This window comes from Phoca vitulina, unplaced genomic scaffold (assembly GCF_004348235.1).
Source record: "Phoca vitulina isolate PV1807 unplaced genomic scaffold, GSC_HSeal_1.0 scaffold1, whole genome shotgun sequence".
Lineage (NCBI taxonomy): Eukaryota > Metazoa > Chordata > Mammalia > Carnivora > Phocidae > Phoca > Phoca vitulina.
This window is the reverse complement of record NW_022589704.1, coordinates 101,010,620-101,030,047: the sequence shown is the minus strand read 5'-3', so window position 1 is coordinate 101,030,047 and position 19,428 is coordinate 101,010,620.

Genomic DNA, 19,428 nt, shown 5'->3' with positions numbered 1-19,428 from the left:
CGGCGCGCCGCCCCGCCCCGCCCCCGCCCGCGCCCGCCCGGGCCTCCGCCCGCCCGCCGGGAGGGCCGCCGCCGGCTAGCAGGGGGAGGGGGCCGGCCGGGCCGCGGGGGTTCCCGCGCGGCGGGGAAGGGGCGCCGAGGGCCGCGGGGGCCGGAGAGGCGTGCGGGCGAGGCGGGGGGCCGGAGGGTCACTGCCGCGCGGGCGTCTCAGGGCGCCTCGGCATCTGCAGCCTTCCCCCCATCCTCTCCGCGTCGGGGCCCCGCAGCCCCCAGCTCCGGTGAAGCGAAAGCGGCGGCAGCGGCGCCTTGGCCGCCGCGCGGAGAAGGTGGCGAAAGGGCCGGTCGACGCAACTTGGCCGAGACGGAAGCGAAGGCGCCGGAGTCCCTGGAGCGGAGCCGGGCGCGGCGCTGCGGCGGGCGCTGCGGCGGGGCCCCGCGCTCGCACCTGAGCGCCGAGGAAGGGCCGCGGCCGCCGGCAACGGGCCGGTAGTGCTCGCCGCGGGCCGGCGGGCGGGCGGCGGAGCGGGGCGAGCGCAGTGGCGGGAGCGCCGGGGAGCGCCGGCCGCGCGGGCCGGCTCAGAGGCGGCGCGGAGCCCCCGGCCGCGGGCCCTGCAGTCCTCCCGGCGCGTCACACGGCAAAGTTGTCTCTAGGCTCCCGGGGCGCCGCATCCACCGGCGGGCGGGCCGGCCACTGCGCGCTCCGCCGGGGCCTCCGCTCCGCCCGCCTTCTCGCTGCCTCCCTCCCTCCGCCTGCCTGCGCGGGCCGGCTGGGCGCGGGGCGCCGTGCGAGGAAGACGAGGCGGAGGCAGGGCCCTTCTCGCCCCTGTCCCTCCTGCCTGCTGCGGCGGCGGCGAGGTTGGTTGGAGCGCCTAAAAGTCTCGCAGCGTCCCCGGGTGCGGGTGCCCTAGCTCGCTCTCCCACTGGCACACGCCGCAGGGCCGGGAGAGAGCGGGAGGGTGGCGGCCGCGTCCCCGCGCCCGGCCGCGACACAGTGCAGAGCCTGCCGAGGAGTTCTTCTCTTTGCCCTCTCTTCTTTTACTCTCCTCGTTTTTTCTCCCAAGGGGTAAAAAAAAAAGCCGCACAATCTCCGTATGTGCGCGCGCGTTGAGACGTTGGCATAAAAAAAAAACGGGGGGGGGGGAGAGAGTCTCGTCCTGGCCATGCGGGAGGAGACTGTCCGTGCCTCCCCGCTCCGGCTTCTCCCCCCCGGGGGGGGGGGCGGAATCTGTTCAAGTCGCTGCCGCTCGATCCCCACGCCCACCCCCGCTTCCCCCCGCTTTTTTCCTTTCTGCCTTCGCGGGAAGGAGGGGCGAGCCGGCCCGCTCCCCTCCCCCCCACCCCCGCAATGCCCGGCCACTTTTGCTGTCTCGAAACTTTCCCACCACGTGGGCGCCCCGGACCCTCGCCCAGCTGGGCGGCGGGCGACACCGACGGGCTCCCGGCCCGGGCTGCCGGTGCCTGCCCCCTCCCCGCGGTCGCGCAGGCCCTACCCTCATCCCGGCCGCCGCCCTCCGAGACCGGGAGAAGCGACTCTCGCCGCGGCGGCCGCCCCCGTCCCTCTCCGGGTGCACCTTCTCGAGCTTGGCGAGGCGGGGGCGGCCGTGCGGCCGCGGGCTGGCTCCGCGGGTGGATGTCGCTCCCGGGCTGCAGTGCCCTAGCCGAGCGCCCCGGGCCGCCCGAGCGCTGGGCGAGGCGTGGGCCCCGCGGGCTGGAGGGGTAGAGGAGGCGGTGGCCGTTGGAGGCCTGGCCAGCCGCTGCCTCTGCCGGCCCCAAGCCCCCAGGGAAATCCTCGACTGTGTGGGGAACCAGCCTCGCGGCAGGGAGGCCTCTGAGCCCCAGGACTTGCGGAGCTGACGAGGCACCATTGCCTCCCTGCCCCAAGTGGTCGATCTTGGTCTCAGACAAACCCGGGTTCCAGTGGAGGCTCAGCGACTGCCAGCTTTGTAGGAGTGACCTTGGGTAGTCTTCACCCTCTCAGGTCTTTAGCTCATCATCTGTCATGGGGGAGGACAATAACACCTGTGTCACACCTTGGGAGCCCCAAACAAGGCAACTTGGTCAAGCTCCTCACAGAACCCAAACACTGTGATTCTAAGGCATAGTTCCTGGGTGGCCCAGACAAACGACCCTGTGAATGAACAGGGAACCACCCAACCCATCCAGAACCCCAAGTGCGGTCGTTCCTCTGTCCCTCCTTACGCCCCCACCTGGGCGCGGGGTAGCAAGACAATGCTCACAGGGCGCAGCGCCCCGGCCAAGGAACACCACCCTGCCCTATTCCCTTACTCGCCCAGCCCCCCACCCACTCAACAGGCAAGACTGTGAGGTGGACGCAGGGTGGGAGGTCATTCTGGCTTTCCCAGGACCTGGGGGAACTGAAGCTGGAGCGTGGCCTCCAGCTCAGCGTTCCCCACACTCCGCGAGCTGGGGAGCTTCAGGCGGCGGGCTTCAGGCCCGATCGTGCCTCTGCGGAGCTCAGCCTGGACTGCAGCCCCGCTGAGGCCCGCAAGTCTGGAGGCCGAGCGCCCCCTCCCTCCCAATCTGAGGAACCGACCTGAAGGTGCCTGGTCCTGCGGGGCAACATTGGAGCTGATACAGGTTTACTGCGTTTACCGAGGGGATGTCAGAAGCAGGGGCCCAGGAGGGTCCCCGCGATGGCAGCCCTTCTGCCTCCTTAGGGCTGTCCCCAGAGCCCAATTCTCTGCTGTTCCCATCCACGCAGCACTCTCTGGCCTCTGGTTCCACCTCCTGCCGGATCCCAGAGCCCGTGGAGCCTGTGATCTCTGGGCGGGAAGGAGGTGCTTCTGCCTCCTGCTAGGTGGCCCTGAACCAGGCTGGACCCACCTCCAAGGCTTTGTTTGCATCTTCCACCAGGCACACAAGCCCTGGTTCTCTGGGTCTTTCCGTCACCACAGCCACCAACCATTTGGCAAGCTCCTGTCTTGAAGACCCAGCTCCATCCCTCTTCCTTGGTGAAGCTCACCATGGCCCTCTTGTGCCCTGAAGAGTTATTTGCCATATTAGGCTCCTCTGCCCAGCGCCTGGCTGTTATCCCTTCACCTATCTTTCTCCTTTGTGGGGCCCCAGAGTCCTGGAGGACAAGAACCAGGTCTCATGGGTCCTGTCTGATGCCATGCTAGTTGATTGACTGAATGAATGAATGAATAAGTCATTAGGCCAGTAAGGTACTGAGCACCCCGCACTCCCCAGTACCCTCACAACAGCTGTCCTTGCCTGTCTGGCTACCACCATTCTCACTGTGAGCCCCACCGGGGTGGGATGGGGCTGGAAGGGAGGGGGCGCTCCACACTTTTGGGAAGATGCAGCATCCTGCCCATTGACCAGGCTCCGGGAGGGGCAGAAGCCACCTCATCCTTGCTGGGAAGAGGAGGTTGAGAGGAGGGTCCACATTTTGCTCCCCTGGTGGAGAGCTGTCAGCCCTGCTGCCAGTCATCTGCTGGGAGGGAACTGGGTCAAGCGGTAGTCAGAAACCATCTGCTCGGGAAGCTGGGATTATCCCGCCCTCTGCTGATCCCCCAGCCCACAGGAGCCAAGGGTGTAAATTGAGTTCTTCCAGATCACCTTGTGCTTGTGGGGGGGAGCCCCCATCTCCTACTGAGGGGCAAGGACCTGTTCCTGTTGCTTCAAAGCCTCTTTTAACGCTGGGCTCTGTTCTCCTTGTACTGGTGACCTCAGCCTTCAGTCTCAGCCAGGGGTGGGACTGTGCCTGTCAGTTTTGAATACAATAATGCACATCAGTGCTGTAGCCAGTGCCCTCCTGCAGGAACAGGTCACCCCCCAACACACACATGGCCACAGAATGCTGACTCCCTGCCGCCATCAAGGAACTCGGGCCCCATGGGGAAGGCAGGAAGAAAACATGGCGGCATTATGGATCCGGGCACACAAAACAGGAGAGGGCTTCCTCTAGGAGGTGCAGAGCGCGTGCTCTCACAAAGGTTTTGGTTTCGTTTGGTTTGGTTTGGTTTGGGTTTTTTTTTTTTTTTTTTTTGCATAACTCACAGTTAAGTGTCAATTTGGGGAAAGTGAAAATGTCCACAAGTGACAAAACAAACCATAGATGAGCCTCAGAGCGCATTTGCTAAAAGAGAACCCAGGTGCAGCTCTTGGCCACCTGGCCCCTTCAGGGTGCAGGGTATGGGGTGAAGAGAAGGCCCTCAGGCCGGTGGCACTGGGGATGTGGGCTGAAGAGAGGCCTTTGGCACAGTTGGGTTCGGGGACCTGGTGTTCACTTTACCACCGTTGGCCGGGGAGCCCCTGTGGCCAGACATCACTGTCCCACATCACACTTCTCTGGAGTGGCTCAGTGTCTGAATGGAAGGAGTGGCGTGCCGGACCAGACAAGATGTCCTGTCCACGTGGCAGCTTGAGACACGGGAGAGGAACAAGCCTGGAACTGGGGGCAAAGCAGGACACAGCCCTGGGGACCCCCGAGGGGCCAGGAGCCAAGCTGACCTTCGGAAAAGCTCAGACATCAGCATGGAGTCCCCTCAGAATGCCCCCCCCCCCGAGGCCACCTCATGCTTTCGAGATCACAGAAGCAAGTCCTTGATGAGAGAGTGGGCGTGGGAAGGTGCTTTTGAGGGGACAGCCCTGTATTTCTCACCAGGGCCGCCGGATGGTGCCCACATTTGGAGGACCCCACCAGCTATCCACATCCTTAAGTTCTGCTGTGGCCTGGGAAGGGATGCTTGTCATCTCTGAAACTCATGAGCTCCAGGGCTGAGACCATCTGTGCCCTTCATCTATAGCTGCCCGGCACCCAGCACAGCCCTGTTCTGGGAATGTTGACAAACTAAAGTCAGCTCATCCCATGTAACTGATGAAGGAGCTGAGGCGCCGGAACGTGGCCTGGTCAGTGGGCCTGGGGTTCACAAGCAGACTCCCAAGTTCCAGTTGGCCTACACGTGCGGCAGACCCCCACAGGTGTCCTCCCTCCTGCTTCCCACCCAGGCAGAAGCATGCTGACCCACCTTCACGTGCTGCCACCCAATCCCTAAACCAGGCTGTAATGCAAAAGCCGGCTGTAGAGCTCCCTCATCTAGTCGTTTCTTTTCAGCGGACTCTCTCAGCAACCAATCCCCTAACATCTATTGTTTGTTAGCAATAATCCTAGAAATTATTGTGTCCCTGGACCCACTCTCTGTAGGACCGAGGTGCTGAGAAGAAGCTGGCTTGACAGGACCTGGGGGGCCCCCCTCCACCTCATCCAGCAAGGTGCTAGAGGCTGTTCCTGAGTAGGATTTAACATGTTTTGAACATTCGGGAAATATTTCAACAGCCACCCATAGGGATGGCCATCCAAGTTGGTATATTTTCTAGAAAAATAGAGGCGCTAAGTACAGCACTTAGTGTCCCACTTCAAATTGTTAATCACAAACTATTCCTCTCCCAGAATTCCTTCCCATTCATTCAATAACCACGCTGAGCTAGCTGCTGAGGATATAAGCAAAGGTGAAGTCCAACCTCATTACCCTTGTTACCCCACCCCAATCTACTGGGGAGGCCAATACACAAAGTAACTGGGAGCTAACTGGGATAATGCAGCTCAGGGAGAACAAGAAGGAAAAGCCTACATCCACCAGGAGTCTCAGAGGAAGCAGGATTTGAACTGAGCCTTGAAACATGAGGAGGCATTTTCCAGGTGGACATGAGAGAGGAAAGGTCATCTGGGAGAGGAGCCTGCATGACGGGAATATGTTTCAGGTGAGGAAGAAGAGCAAGTCCAGTGGAGCTAGGCTGGGGAGGGAGAGGAGTGCCTTGTCAGCCCAGAAAGGTGTGATAAGGCCAGGAGGGGATGTGGCCCCCTTGCAAGAGTGTTTTAGGAGGACATTGTTGGCATTGTAGCAGGAGAGAGCCAGCCCATCAGGGAGGAGAAGAGGGCCAAAGGGAAAGTGGTGGCAGTGAGGACCAAAAAGAAGAAAGGGGAAGGGTTAGATGCCTTCCATCGAGACACCAGGGCTAGGCCAGGCAGGAAGAGCTGAGGATCCTCCCCCACCCCATTTCTGCCCTGAGTGGTCTTGGATGCAGCTCCCGTGTGCCCGTGTGTGGCGAGAACCCAATGAGCTAGTTATTTTGCAACTAACAAAGGAAAAATAGAGCATTTCAGAGGTCTCCTTGCGTTGGGTCCCCAAGCCCAACTGTGTCCACTTTGGGAACACATGAGTCCAAGCATGAAACGCTCCTTAAATAGCATCCCCCAATTCTCAGCCGCTCTTGAACTTCAGAGCTGACCCTTGCGTCCATTCCTTCAGGAATAAGAAGTGACCCTCCTGTCCAGGGAGCCACCGGCAAAAATACAACCATGCACAGCCGACCCAAGATAGCATTTCTTCGGTTCTCACAGGTGACAGGAACAACACAGAAAAAAATAAGGACATGACTCTTGTAACGGGTATAGACAAGACATCCTTTCTGCTTTTTAAACAAAACCAATGAACGTGTTAATTTAATTCATTTATGTATATGAAAGCTGAAGACTTTTATTCCCAATAGTCAATACACACCCCCTCCCAGTGCACCTGGGTACTCCACAGTCACACAGATCACTGCCTGTGAGGCTTTCACGGTGAAGTAGCTCAGAAAGAGAGCCCCCATGATGTTATGCTTCACGCAAGATCACCCCTTCCTTACATAAGACTCTGATTGAATTCTTGCTGTCAGTAAAATGTCTCTGTCTTGCCATTGAAGGGAATTCTGCAGGGGGAACCACTGTGGTTGTAGAAGAAGAAAGAAAGAAGGCCATTACCAGCTCAATCCCCAGCCCAGCCCAGGCCTATTGCTTCCTCCTAAAGCCGTGTTAATTTCAAGTTCTCCAAACTTTGAGCCCTTTCCCTCTGGCCCAGCGCTGGGCAGCCTTGGCACTGGGCAGTGGGCAGGCACACACTCATTTGTGCTGGTCTCCCCAGTCTTGCCTGTGTTCCCCACTCCCATCCCCACCCCCCCACTCCCCCACTCCCCCCTTGCTCCCCTCCCCAAAGTCAGGTGCTAAACCAAGAAAGGAGGGATCTCTCACCCATCCGCCTGGGCTCAAACACACTCAGCTCTTTCCCTACCTCTCCTTTCCCATATATTAGATTATGACTGAAATGCTGGAGAAAAAACAAATGAATGAAAAGGGAATGATCAGATTTTTGTTGATGGGTAAATGTATTTATTATATCTAATTAGGAGACTTCACTATGAAGAGGGTACAGTGTTTTAAATCTGGCCTACTGAAGGACAAATACCTATTTTGCATTCATTCTTCAAGCTGGTAAAAGATGCCCAGAGTCGGTCCACATTAGTGGTGCCAATAGAACCATGAGCAGAACTCAGGCTAACAGGCAGCGTCCCCGGGGCTCCCCCTGCCAGGGGAGCCTGTCTGCCCAGAGTTTTTTCATGCAAGCTGGTCTTAAGCCAGGGATTTGAGGGGATTTGCCCTTCTCTACCTTTCCAAAAAAGGAAAAAGGAAAAGAAAGATATAAAGATGATACAGATGATAGGTGGATATAGTCAGATAGAGCTAGATGACAGATGATAGGTAGGTAGGTAGATGATAGATAGATAGATAGATAGATAGATGATGATAGATAGATAGATAGATAGATAGATAGATGATAGATAGATAGATAGATAGATGAGATCAATAAGGAACAAGCACCTTTAGGATGAAGAAATACAAACTGTTAAACTTCCATTTGACCTTCATCTCCCTGAGAACGCCTAATGCTTCTCATACCCCCACAACTTCCTACTGATTCAGAAATAACAGCACAGAGCAAGGAACTTAATTAAAAATAAAAAGAAGAAGCTGCCAGTGCCTTGGCTTTCATCAGGGACACAGATACTAAAATACTCATTAACTGACATTCACTATCACTCATCAAAAGAAGCTAAGAATATGCATTATTATAAAATCACTTCATGACATTATTTGTACCTGTAAATAATGTGGTCAAACCGTCATCTACCTGAGCTCAGCTAACCAAGAATCCTTTATTAATGAAACATGGACACACTCTGACACACTCACTTATCTTGCACGTCCAGGGGATAGCTAACCCTCCCAGCCGCAAAGACATATTCTGGGTTCAGGGGCGCTCAGCAGCATCTCCAACCCTTCCTGATCCCTCCATCAATGGTTCAGAAAGTGTTCTTTTATTCACTGTGCAATGCGTTTGTTCAGAGAACCTAGAGAAATGGGGCGCTGTGCAGGCAATGAGAGGAGTATGGCACTGGCCTGCCTTCAGCCCAATTAGCAGGGAGGGCCAAGCCCCCGGGCCACGCAGAAGGTGTGTAAGGACCAGAGGGCTGGGAGAGGCCCGAGCTGTGGGATTTGCAGAGGGAGGAGGGAAGAGGGGAACTTGGAGAATTCGCTGGGGCCGGCACTGAGGGTTGGAGCGACCCTGGCGGAGGCAGGGCAGAGCCGGTCAGGGTCAGGGAGGGGGGTCTGGCAAGGGCCTTCCAGACAGCAGACTCCTCGCAGATTGAGGATGGTGGAGCAGAAGGACCGGAGCAGGGTCACGGTGACTTTCCGGCGCCGCACCAGCCGCACCAGCTGCACCAGCCCTGTGCCGCCTCCTCTGCTCTTCTCTTACACAGGAATAGAAAACCTTGGGAGTTTAAGCTACCAGTATTTGGGGGGATTCTGTTATTTGCAGCCTAACCCAATGTTAACTAACCAAGGTGTCTTACCACTGAGATGGGGTGGCCCCCCTGGTAGGGAGTAGGAGGAAAAAGAAGAAAGGAAGCAGGAAAGGAGCAGTCGGGGAAGCAGAAGAGAAGCCGGGAGAGGGTGGTGTCACACAGCCAGGGGCCTCTAGGGGCAGAGGTGACCGAACAGGCCAGGTGTGGCAGAGCGGTCCCTGAGGAGGCCGGGGAAGGCGCTGCGGTTGGTAAATGGGCCCGGCAGGTGGGTAGTCTGTGAGTGAGCAAACTGTTTGGGGGTAAGGAAGACAGGTGGACCCAAAAGGGTACCACCTTCCCTCCTGATCCAGGCCAGGGGACCGGAGCTTTAAGGCCGGAAGTGGGGGGGTCTCTGCGGCGGGGCCGCCTGCCCAAGTGGGAGGCAAGGCTCTCTAACATGCTGAAGCAGAGACAAGCAGACCATAGAGGGAGATCTGTAGGGGGATGTCCTTCGGGGGGGAAAGGATTGCCTGGGGCGTCTTAGACTGAGAGCTGCAAATGGGGACCCAAACTGGCCTATGAGTTTGGGTGCGTGGGATGGTGCTAAGCCTGAGGTCAATGCAGGAGCCGAATTCAAAGGACTGGATGGGGTGTGTGTGTGTGTGTGTGTGTGTGTGTTGGGATCTGTGCATTAGCGTTTGCGTTGGTGTGTGCATGTTGTGTGTATCAAGGTATGTGCGTGTTGAGACGTGTGTTGTGTATGGTGCGTTCAGGGGTCTGGTGCTGGAGTATGCGTGTCGGGATATGTGTATATGGATGTTGTGGGGGGGGGGTTGGCGTGTATGTGTTGAACGTGCAGGTCTTAGCATGGGTGCCGGTCGGTGGGGGTAGAACGTGTGCGCGAATCTCAGGTTGCTTTTGCCAAAAAGAGGAACAGCAAGGAAAACAGTATTAAGGATGTTTCCTGCCCTGTAAAACTTTACTGTTGACTCTGGGAGAGAATTAGAAGGCAGAACTCATAGGAGTTTGTGGTTGCCTGAGGAAGAGAGGGAGAAGGAAGAATCTGGAATGGCAGGCATCTCGCCCTGGGGCCATGCTTCCCCCGGGGCATGTCAGACGTTAAGACAGGTCCTTAGCCTTGGTGGTATGGCCACCACCCCACCCACTGGACCCATTGGACTAGAAAGCTGCTTGCCCAGGCACACTTGCTTCTCCCACATCACCACAACCACAGAAAGAAAACATTCCCCAAATTCCCCTGGAATGACTTTCCCTGGAAGCATCGAGAAAGTGTGGTCTGCAGAATGAGACTGGCCAGGAGGAGGGAGGCAGCCCACTTCTCCTCCAGAGGTTCCAGAGGAGCAGCTAAGAAGAAGCGGGGTGACTCCCAGAACTGCCCACGAGCATCGGCCCTGGGCAAGGGGCGTGCTGGCTGGCCGGCAGACACACCTCTGGGCTGGCTACTCCAGGGCCGGGGGTCAGTGTGTGGGCTGCTTCGCAGGCAGGAGCCTCTCCCCATCTGCCTCGGGGTACAAGACGTGCTGCTTCTGGAGACAGAGCAGTGCGGCCAAGCCCACCACACGGAGCACTCAGGCTGTTGAGCTATAGCTCCTTGGGTGTTCCTGCAGGAAGAATCATTCTTCAACCAAGAAAGAGTTAACTCTTTCCTACTACCGCACTTCTGTCCTGCAGTCTTGTTCCATGATTCTCCACTGCCAAGGAAAAGTTCGAATTCCTCATGAAGACTGTGGGGAGCTTCTCATCTAGCCCCTGCCACCTCTCTGGCTCTCGATGAAGAACCCCCTTGCTAGGCCCCAGCCACTCACCCACCCTCTCTCTCCTCCAGCCACTGAGAGTGACTTCTAGTGACCAGGACAGGCCATGTGTCTCTCTGGGATAACCAATCACCCTGGCTTTCCCCTGGGCAAAGGCGTTTCCCGGGACGTGGGACTTTCCGTGGTAAAACCAGGACTGTCCCAGACAAACCAGGACAGTTGGTCACATTGCATGCCTCACCCCTTCTTATCTCATGTTATTAACCCAGCCTGCAGAGCCTTGCAGCCAGGAAACACTCTATCCACACTGGGCCTCTGCCTCCAGGAAGCTTCTCTTAGTCAGCTCCTGTCTCCCTGAAGACCCAAGAACCTGTCTCCATTGAGAGCAGACAACTTCATTGTCCTCAGTACCCTCCTGGGAACCTGCAGGGTCCAACACAACACTCTGCTGTTACAGGAGCTGAATTCTTATCTGTCCCAGACTTGAGCTTCTGGAGGACAACTACGCTGTCTTCATGTCTCTGTGGTTGTCTCTAAGCCCAGCTGTCGTGGGTGAGCCATAGGTGTTTGCTGAACTACTTTGCCAAGATATGTAGGGAGGGATTCTGTGATGTATGACGACGTGCCAAGGTAAACTTCTTTCAAAAATTCTAAAAAGTCATTGTATTCCCCTGATTCATTTAACAAACACTTATTAAGCACCTATTATATGTCCAGCCCAGGAGATAGAACAGTGAAAAAGAGTCAAAATCTCTGTCCCCATAGAACTTACTGTATAAAGGAGAAATAGACAACTAATATGTTTTTAAAGTAAGTAATTTGAAAGAGTGAAAAGTGTCATGAATTTTAATAAAGGAGGTAATGGGAGGCAGACTGGAGAGGGGGCTACCTAAGTCAGGAAAGGCCTCTCTGAGGAGTGAGCAAAAGAAGGAGGCTGTCACAGAGATCTGGGGGAAGGGCTCCAAGGTGAGACTAAGCTTAGAATGTTCAAGGACCAGAAAGAAAGCCAGTGTGATTGGAACATGGCAAAGCAAGAGGAGAAGACTTGAAGGAAGAGGGAGGAGAGGCCAGGTCACATTGAGCTTTGCAATTTCTACTCCTTAGGATTAGATTTTACCTCAGTGGCTAACACAAGATATATCTTACATAGGAAAAGCTCAGAATTAGAAATTCCAAGCCAGGTATGATGGCTCCATGGTCATTAGGAACTCATGTTCCTTCTCTCTTGCTTATCATGAAGTTTCCATAAGTTTTCCATGAAGGTTACCTCACAACCACAAGATGGCTGCTGGAGCACCATCCATCACATCTCTGTTTCAAGCAGTGGGAAGGAGGAAAGTGGAAGAGCAGAGCCTTGTGTCCTCTTGGTTGGGCCAGTTCTGTTAAAAGGATAATCCCCAAAGCCCCACTTGACAACTCTGCTTTTATCTCCTAGGATGCCCCTAGATATAAAGGTGGTTGAAAAACACAGACACTTAGCTGGGTACCACACTGCTCCAAATTAAACAAGGGTTCAATCAGAAAATAAGAAATGCAGACTAAATATTGAATGCACACAAAGGGTGTGTCAAGGAGCTGGGGTTTGTTCTAAGTGTGATAGAAAGTTTTAGAGAGTTTTTGTCAGTGCTGATCAGATTTGCCCAGTGAGAAGTACTCTGGCTGCAGGTGGAGCAGAAACCGTAGGCAGGGAGTGGGGAGCTGGAAGATGAGCCAGCCATCTCATCATCCAGGTGAGAGATGACAGAGCTGGGGCTAATGTTTCTGCAGCAGGTGGTGAGAAGCGGCTGGACCTGGGGGCTAGCGCTGCCAGGACTTGCCGATGGATTGGGTATGGGGTGTGAAAGGAAGAGAGAACTGAGGGGACGGATCCCAGGTTCGGAGACTGAGCAACCAAGAAGATATGGTGCCCTTAATGGGGGTGGGGAGATGGGGAGAGGAGGAGGGGGCAATAAAATGTTCTGCTTGAATATATAGATTTTGAGGGGCACCAGTAGGGGCTGCTGAGTAGGTAGTTGGATCCCCCTTACATTTGGGGTTCAGGGCAGAGGGGAAACATATTTGGGAGCCATAGGCATATACACGGTATTGAAAGCCAGGGCGAGATGAGTTCATGCAGCGAGAGGTGTCGATGGAGAAGAGAAGAGGTCCAAGGATGGGCCCTGGGCGCTTAGCCTTTAGAGCTGGGAGAGGAAGCAGAGAGGCCGGAAAGGAGCCCCAGCGCCAGGGGAGAAAAAGCAGACCAGAGTGGTGGCTGGAGGAAAACTAAGGACCAGATACCCAATGCTGGGAGTGGCTGAGCACAGCCTGGGGTTTGGCAATGTGGGGCTTGTTAGTGACCCTGATTAGATGCAAGGGCTCAATTCTTCCTGCTCAGGGCTGCACTGTGTGTGTGGGGGGGGGGCGGGGGAGGGTGGAGAACTTGTACACCCCCCTTGCCTCTTTCTGGCTCTGAATCAGGTCCCCCTGAATCGGGAGGTTGACCAGGCGCTGCTGAGTCACACCCTCACCTGGGTTTCCCTGGGTCTTCTTCTACCTCCTGCTGCTGCCTATCCTGTGCCCCTCTCTGGGTCTTAGAGGAAAACAGGGGCCGTGCTAAGGGGCTGGGACCGGGGCTTTATTTTGCCTTAAGTTATTTATAGAAATTCTCAAACACAGACAAGAGTAGAGGGAAAAGCATCATGATGACCACAGGGAGCAGTGGGTGGAGGAGGAAAACGATCGTTTGGCCCCGGAGTCCATTTTGCCAACTGTCCAGCAGCGCTTCCCAAACTGCGGGTTTTGCGTCAAACACAAGTGGGTCATGAATTCCAAATTCATGGGTTAGGACCCTCGTTTAACGCAAGGAAAAGGAATCGAATGGAAAATAATAGGAAATCACACACACACACAGATGATACTTGTTTCATGACACTTCTTTCTGTGCATCTAGGTTTATATAGTTGTAGACGTGCCTGTGCGTTCTCGGTGGTGACCGTCAGGCAGATTTGCTACATTGAGTTTAAATTCAAAAGAGGGTGAAAACCACTGGCCTCTAGAACATCTCCTTGTCCCCCCTGCCCCCCGCCCTCCCCAGCGGTGACATGCTCAGCACAGCAGGCTGGCTGGCTGGGCATCACTCCCGGGCAGGGGCCGCTGTTTCCCTCTAGTGGGAACTGTGTGTCCCGGACGGCACGTTGGAGAAATAGTAGATCCAGGCTGTGGTTAGCCGATCCGCACTTGTCTGGAGCTACCTCCAAAGCAACCAAACACAACGGAACTGCACTGTGGGAAGGGGCTGCTCTGGATCCTCCGCCCTGCCGAGTAGACACCGAAGCCGACAGCCCCGGCCAAGATCCATCAGGTGGCCGGGCCCGTGGTTCTCAACCCGGATGCAGGCTAGAAGCACCCGGAGAGCCCCACTCCCAAAGCCCCTGCTATAATTGGGAAAGGGATGCTGCCTGGGCATGGGGAGGCTTCAATGCTAATTACAATGCAGGGTTGGGGGGATGAACCATGGGCAGAGCAGGAGGTAAGGCTCTCCCCGCTCACCGAAGCCGCCCAGCCCTCCCTTCTGCAGCCGGATTGGTGTGCTTTGTGGCGTCAGTGTCCAAAGCAGCTGGTGCCCCCTGGGTGTGGCGGCAGGTGGTGCAGGCCGGTTGGCTCCTGGCAAGCCCTCCAGGAGCTCCCAGTCGGGATGACGGTTTAGTCCTCTCTGCCTCATGCCCCAGAAACCCAAAGGCATTTTTTTTTCCTTTTTTAAGATTTGTTTATTTATTTGAGAGAGAGAAGGAGAGCGGGGGCGGGGAGGGGCAGAGGGAGAGAAAGAGCCTCAAGCAGACTGCACCACTCCACAGTGTGGAGCCCGATGCAGGGCTCGATCCCACAACCCTGAGATCAGGACCTGAGCCAAAACCAAGAGTCAGACGCTTAACTGACTGCGCCATCCAGGCGCCCCCACAAAGGAATTCTTTGGAGTGAAGACACCCCACTAGCGTGTGGGCTCTGTGCAGAGATCGGGGGGAGCTAATTTCCATCCACCATGCTTCCCTCACCTTGCTCTAACATGACACACATTTGCTTTAGACACGTCTTCCGCAGCTACAGGCGGTATGTGTTCTTCAGAAGCCTGCTTCCCCCCCACACGCTCCTGCCCCTTCCCTCTCCTTTGGGTGCCCTCTCCCTATTACAGGAGAAAGGGGGCTGCTATCTAAAGATCCCCAGGACCAGGAATTGGCTTGATTTTAACTTGCTTGTAGAAATGTCCACACACAGGTGCTCAGTTGGGTAAGCATCTGCTTTCGGCTCAGGTCATGATCTCAGGGTCCTGGGATCAAGTCTCGCATCGGGCTCCCTGCTCATCGGGGAGTCTGCTTCTCCCTCTCCCTCGGCTCCTACTCCCCTGCTCCTGCTCTCTCTCTCTCTCACTCTCTCTTTCTCTCTCTCAAATAAAATCTTTAAGAAAAATGTACACACACACACAAGAATGCAGAGAAGAGTACAATGAGCCCCCATGCACCCTCACCCAGTTTCAATGGTCCTTGTCTGTTTGATTTCCAACAGGGAGGATATGACTACCCTAATATCACAGCCCCTTCCCCCTGTGTGCTGTCGTCCAAGGATTGGGCTCTGAAGGAAACAATCTGAAGCTTCCAATAATCCCCCTGGGACACTAAGGGCTCTTACGTGGGGACCTGCCGCCTGGGCTAAGACACTCACTAGAGGGGCATGTGGATCACCTCCCCGTGTGCCTGGCAGCGATCAGGGCACTTCCCTTTACCCACTTATTTCAGGAGAAGAGCTGTGGACGCCTCCCTGTCTGTTCTGACAGGCTGCTGGTGAAATTCCCGAGTCTTATGGCCCTGAGGCTCGTTTACCGACTCAGTACCCTGCTGGTCAATACTGCGTTGGCCAGGGGCGCCTGGGTGGCTCAGTCATTAAGCGTCTGCCTTCGGCTCAGGTCATGATCTCAGGGTCCTGGGATCGAGCCCCGCATCGGGCTCCCTGCTCTGCAGGAAGCCTGCTTCTCCCTCTCCCACTCCCCCTGCTTGTGTTCCTGCTCTCACTGTGTCTCTCTCTCTGTCAAATAAATAAATAAAATCTTAAAAAAAAAAAAAAATACTGCGTTGGCCAGTCACCTTAGAAAAAAAGGAAAATTCCTTCCAAAATGCACCCGCCAAGGTCACCACCCTCTGCTGAGATGAAAAAATGTCTACGGGTGTGAGCTTGGGGTGGGGAGAAGGAGAATAGCAAAATGGTTCATTTCCAACTTCAGTGGCTTTGTCCAGGTTTTGCTCAATCCCGGGCTAACGGCTAAACTATCTGAACTCCAAACCAAAATAAATACACCTCTGAAGTTCAACAATGTTATTACATCAAGGCTGATGTAATGGCTCCAAACCATGAGAAAATAATATTCCAGCATAATGGGTCCCTCTGTTTAGCCAGAGGAAAGGCTGGGCTGCTGGCTAAGAGTCAACTGGAATTTGGCGTTTTCTATCATTGTTAAGCTGGGTGTGTGTGTATGTGTGTGTGTAACCTAATTAATGATGTTTTAGTAATTGTGGTGTGAAAGAGTATAGATAGATATTAAAATATAATTGAGGGGTGCAGAGCAGGTCCTTGGACCAACCCAGAGAAGAGTTCCAGAATGATCATCCCTTGCCTGCCCCACCTCGGGAGCCCCTCCCAGACTCAGCTTCTCACGGGGTGACATTTTAGGATTCTGATGGCCCTCCAGGAGGTCACGGTTGAGGGGGTGGAAAAAGGTCATGATGGCTCAAGGCTACTTCACGCAGGGAGACCAAATAAAAAAAGAAGTGGTACCCGGCCCCAGGAAGGTATCTGCGGACACTCGGGGCATCTACAGGCAGCTGACAAGCTGGCTCCTGCAGCCAAGCCAGGCTGAGCGGGACACATGCTAAACAAGAATGGTCCACTTGGCTGGCACTCTCTGCAGCATGACTTAGACAGGCCCACGGTCCCCAAGCTCACACTCTCCTGCCCCCGGGCCTGTGCCGTCCAGCCTCACCCCCAGCTCAGAGGTTGATGGAAAAGGACTTAGACATAAAGAGTCACAGGTCCCGGTGCCAACACTCAGTCTGTTCCCTTGGACAGGTCACTGCGTCGTGAGCTCCCCATCCACAAAGGGCAGCTCGGTAACTCGCACCTTCCCCGTGTAGGCACCATCCATCCACACCTGCAGGAAAAGCCCAGGCCAAAGGGCGTCCGTTCAAGTTCCCAAGTCAGAGAAATCTGCCAACCAGTGGAGCCTGGGCCCTTCCCACTCTGGGTTCTACCTAGAATGTGAATGTTTTTTGTTTTGGGGATTGGGGTTTGTTTTTTTGGTTTTTTTTGTTTGTTTGTTTGTTTTTACGTATCAGTCATCAACATCAATTGCCAACCCCATGCAGAACTCAGAGCCAGCCTCTGTGCCAGGCCCATGGGCTCCTTAGCCAAATCAGGCTGAGGCATGCATGGGGACAAACATTTATTGTGTCAGATCTCAGGGAATCCCTACCACAAATCTATCATTATTCCCATTTTGCAGGTGAGGAAACAGAGGCTCAGGCAGGTTCACGAACTGGCCAGGCGTTTCACGTGTGGGTCTGCTGGAGCTACAGCCCTCGTCTACAGGAGGGAGATGGCAGCCCACTCTACGGACGTACGCTTGTTTGCTTGGGCTGCCGGAACAAAGGGCCATTGACGAGGTGGCCCCCACAGCAGAATTTCATTGTCTCACGGTTCTGGAGGCTGGCGGTCTAAGATCAAGGTATCAGCAGTGTTCACTCCTTGTGAGACCTCTCTCCCTGGCTTGTAGACGGACTCCTTTCTGTGTCTGTCTTCACATGCTCTTCCCTTTATGTGAGTCTGTGTCCTACTCTCCTCTGCTTGCAAGGACACCAGTCATATGGGATTAGAGTTCACCCCTATGACCCTATGATTTTATTTTAACTACCTCCTTAAAGACCCTATCTCCAAATGTGATCCCATTCTGACGCACGGGGGGGGTAGGGCTCTAACATATGACCTTAAGGAGGACACAACTCAGTCATAGCAGAGGGGACAATGTGGGTGATGTGCCTGGAGCAGCAGGTGGCCCTCGGTGGGCTCACTCGGGGCAGTGGTGAGCATGGGGAGCGGTCTGCCCCAGGAGCCATCATCGGTATTTACTGAGCGCCCCTTGCATATCGGGCCGTGCTGGGCACAGGGTGGTCCCGAGGCACCACTGTGTGAGCCGCATGATGTGGTAGAAGGAACAGCATCATGAGGGCAGCTGGTCATCCTAGAGAGCAGACAGCATGCGCATGAGACTCTGCAAATACATTCAAAACACATCTGCCAACTGCTCAGGCTTCGCAGACCCTCCCAGCGTCCTGCAGCCTTGGGGGGCACCAGACAAAGGAGGGCCGCTGGGGGACCACTGGTTCTACTTTGGGGGGCCACTGGTTCTACTTTCTCCCCGCACACAGCAAAGTGCGCAGCGTGAGTTCGACAAGAACTGGCTGAAATGAGTGACTGAATAAACGAATCCTCCTGGTCTGCCCTCGCTTCTCTCCTGCTGCAACTTCGCTCAGATTCTGGACCAGACCCCACCGTCCACCAGCGGGGTGTCAGCCAGCTCACAGACAGGCGGCAAAACCACTAACACCCCATCCCCACTCTGGGTGGCTGGCTCTCTGCGCCCTTGCAGCCTGAATGAGAGACATGGGATTTCAAACACACCAGCAGGTGTTCAAGAGGTGAGCATATCCGAAATCGCTCTGAGGATGAGATGGGCAGGACTTGAAGCAAGGGCACATGGGACACTCCGTGTTTCCTATTGGAAGGGCTCAGTAAATGCTGCAGCCAGTTACCTGGGGGAGACTTCTCTGTCAGTTTTACCAACAGGCCTGATCCTTGGCCGTCGGGATAAATTTAGGTGGTGTTCTTGTCTCAAGGCAGGAGGGAGAACCAGACGACCTCTTCGGGTCCCTTCCTGCCCTGGGATTTTAGGCAGACATTAACATCTGGGGAGTGACAGGAGCGGAGAGATCCCAGTGGCCCGAAGCCAGCAGTAACAGGGTGGCCCGGTCTGGGCAATCCACCCGGAGCTAACCAACTGGTAGAGTTGCAAAGAGCAACAAGTCTGACAGCCGCCAGGATTACCCACTTGACAGATCAAGAAGCTGTGGCTGGAACTGCTCAGTCTCTGAGGAAACAGGAGCACGGCGCAGGTGTGGGTCCACACACTGGTGTCACGGGCACACACGTACACAGAAGGCATTTGTGCAAATGTGATGGGAAGGCCTGCTCCAGACATCTCTCCTCTCTGTCCCCAAAGGCCTGGGAAGAATCACAGCGCCCAAGCCAAACAGCTCCTTATTTCCCTCAGCACATCCCCTCCGAAGCAAAGGGCTGGGGAGACCCTCTGGGTTTCCCCTTGGAAGACAAGAACCACGAGGAGATGGTCAAGATCACATCAAAGTTGCCCTAAATCCAGTGCTATGGTCCCCAGGCCTTTCCAAGTAACTTGTGTTCTAGCCACCTCCAAAATCAGACTGGCGCTTTTTTTTTAAGCCTGGTGTATGATTGCACTTTATCAATCACCCACTAACCTTATCAATCAGTCCATCAACTAATCAATGCACATGCACTGTTAAAGGTCTACACTTGAGTTAAGAACCCAGACGATGTGGAAAAGATAATACTTTCCTTTAAAGAGCTTAGCGTTGGGAACACTAGATGAATACAAGAGAAACAATCGGAGGCATGGGGAAATAGCCCATAATAAGGGGCTAGAAGCAAGCTGGGCTCTCAGGCGAGGGCAGTCAGGGAGGGCTTCGTGGAAGAGGTGGGACATGTGCAAGGTCTTAAGGAAGCTTTGGATTTTGACATGTTGGAAACAGAAGACATTCTAGGCCAAGTGACCCACGCACAGGGGTGTGGCAGAGCCAAGTGCCAAGAGCCTCCAGTGGGACACAGGCCTGCAAGGTGGGGGGCGGGCCTCCAAGGCCATGAAGGGGAGCCTGGCTGAATGCCGTGGAGAGCTGTGAGCTACGGCAGGTTTC